Below are 2,638 nucleotides of genomic sequence, written 5' to 3'. Positions count from 1 at the left end.
CCTCAATTTATAACGATGATAGAGAGGAAGCAATTCAGTGGAGCCAAGGGTGAAGACTCGAATCTTCACATTGCCGACTATTGTCAATATTGCAACACCATAAGGCAAGCCGGGGTCACTCAAGACCAAATCAGGGAGATTCTCTTTCCCTTTTCTTTAACTGGAAAAGCTAAATTGTGGTTTAATGGTTTAAATAGAACTACGCTTGGTATAACTGACTGGGAAACTCTTGTTTTGAATTTTTATAACAAATATTATCCTGCAGAGAGAACAACAGTACTACGGAGTGCGATTCAGAATTTCGCCCAAGAAGCCGATGAGTCTTTATATGAGGCTTGGGAGAGGTTCAAGGACTTACAAAGAGAATGCCCTCACCACAATTTAGCACAATGGCAGTTAATCCAAGCCTTTTATAACGGCATTAGAAATTCTTCTAGAATAATTTTAGACTCTGCAGCTAGTGGGAGATTTATGAATCTTAATGTTGATGACGCAGGTCAGGTTATTGAAGACATGGCGATACACAATTCCCAATATGGGAATCCGAGAGGATTTGCTAACAAGGGGAAACATAGCATCGACTCTGTATCCTTTTTGCAAGCTCAATTGACCTCTATTTGTCAAAAAATAGATAATCTGAGCACTGCTAACGTAGCCAATGTTCCGGCGATTAATAATAATTCTAATGAGGCTTTCTGTGAAAATTGTGGTATTGTAGGTCATTGGGAGCTAGATTGCAGGAGTTCCGTGGAGCAAGTTAATGCCTTCCAAGCTTATAGGCAGAATAACCCATACTCCAACACTTACAATCCTGGGTATCGGAATCATCCATACCTTTCCTACCGGAGCACTAATGTTCAAAATCCACCACCACAAGAACCACAGGTGCCACAGCAACAGCAGCAGAAATACTATCATCCCAATGCTGGCCAAAAGAATCAACCACAACAACCCCCCTCATCTTCAGACCCTTCTTTAGGGGAAATTAGAGCAATGTTGGTTAATATGCAAAAGCACATGGAGAGCAGAGATGCGACAATTGATCAAATTCTAGCGCATAACAAAATTGTAGATAATCAAATTGCGCAACTTTCCGCTACTCTACAAGCACGCTAACAGGGAGCCCTGCCGGCACAGCCGACTAGGCCTACGAATCAAGCATTTGCAATTACTCTAAGGAGTGGTTCAAACTATGAAGGGCCCTCTATGCCCAGAGTTGATGAACCTATTTTATTAAATAATGCTAATCTTGATTCCATTAAACCAAACAATGTAGTTGCTAGCCCTGCAGGGCTAGAAGATAATACTAACACATCTAATCCTACATTGCAGGGTAAAACTCCGGAGAAGGTGGCTACCCCAGACAAAGAGAAGAATGCTCAAAAGCCAATTATCAAACTTCCTTTCCCCAATCGTCAATTGAAGACAAACTTGGATAAGCAGTTTGGTAAGTTCCTGGAGGTGGTTAAGGATTTGAAGGTAACAGTCCCCTTTACTGAATTGATCACACAAATCCCCTCATATGAAAAATTTATGAAAGAAATTTTGACGAGAAAAAGGTCTATTAGTGAGGTAGAGACAATAGCTTTCACTGCAAAGTGTAGTGCCGTACTTCAAAATAAGTCTCCACCTAAATTGAAAGATCCGGGTAGTTTTTCTATCCCTTGTCATATCGGTAATCTTCTGATCGATAATGCATTATGTGATTTGGGTGCTAGTGTTAGCGTTATGCCATTATCTGTGTGTTCTAAGTTAAATATGGGTAAATTAAAAGCTACCAATATAACTCTACAAATGGCCGACCGTTCTTTCAAATACCCCCTAGGTGTTTTAGAGGACGTCCCCGTTAGAGTAGGTAAATTTTATATACCTGTAGACTTTGTTGTTCTTGATATGGCTGAGGATATGCAAACCCCAATTATTCTGGGTAGACCATTCCTTAACACTGCAGGAGCAGTCATAGATGTTAGAAGTGGTAAGCTAACACTATCTGTAGGGGATGATAAAGTGGTTTTTAATCTGAATAATACCCTCAAAAGCTCCATGACTGAGGAGAAATGTTTCAGTGTTAATGTGGTTGTAAATTATTCTAATAAGCCCCAAGCTCTTGAAAAAGATCCCTTGGAGGCGGTATCTTGTGTTGCATCCCTTTCAGATGAGATAGACAAATGGCAGAAGGAAGTCGATGCAATAGAAAGAGCATTCTACAATGTTGGTCTTGGTTTCGAGGATGAACAAGTGGAACCGATAGAGCAAGTTGTGCGAATCGAGCCTACGGTAAGTGTTCCGCCAGATCGAGTTGCAAGTGTTGAACACAATGACTATTTGAAGCAACATTCGATCGAAGAAGGGTTTTTAGTGCGTAGCATTGAAGATCCCCCAATCCAAGTCATGGAGGATCCACCAGATAAGGCGACTTGGCGTCCCACAGGACATGTCAGGAAGCCGCATCGCGGCCTAAACATCGCTAGACTGGGCGAGAAACCACCCGATCAAGCGTTAGGCCAAGGGTCTTAGGAATTGTACTTGGTAAGAAGGTCGTGCGGGACCTAGATAAACCAGCGCTTTGCGGGAGGCAACCCGTATTTTTAATGTTTTTTGGACCAGTTTTTCTTTTCGTTTTCTTAAGTGAGGAGAG

At 41.7% G+C, this 2,638-nt stretch overlaps 1 non-coding gene across 1 annotated transcript; it reads right to left on the bottom strand.

Annotated features, from left to right (window-relative positions):
• Positions 1 to 276: 276 nt before the first annotated feature.
• On the bottom strand, positions 277 to 383 carry LOC145561037 (small nucleolar RNA R71). Its single transcript, XR_014093620.1, has one exon. It is a non-coding gene; the product is annotated as a small nucleolar RNA R71 (small nucleolar RNA).
• Between the last annotated feature and the right edge of the window lie 2,255 nt (positions 384 to 2,638).

The sequence above is a fragment of the Chenopodium album genome, chromosome 9 (genome assembly GCF_948465745.1).
Source record: "Chenopodium album chromosome 9, dcCheAlbu1.1, whole genome shotgun sequence".
Classification (NCBI taxonomy): domain Eukaryota; kingdom Viridiplantae; phylum Streptophyta; class Magnoliopsida; order Caryophyllales; family Amaranthaceae; genus Chenopodium; species Chenopodium album.
The sequence above is the reverse complement of the archived record's forward strand: the minus strand, read 5'-3'. Positions and strand labels throughout refer to the sequence as shown.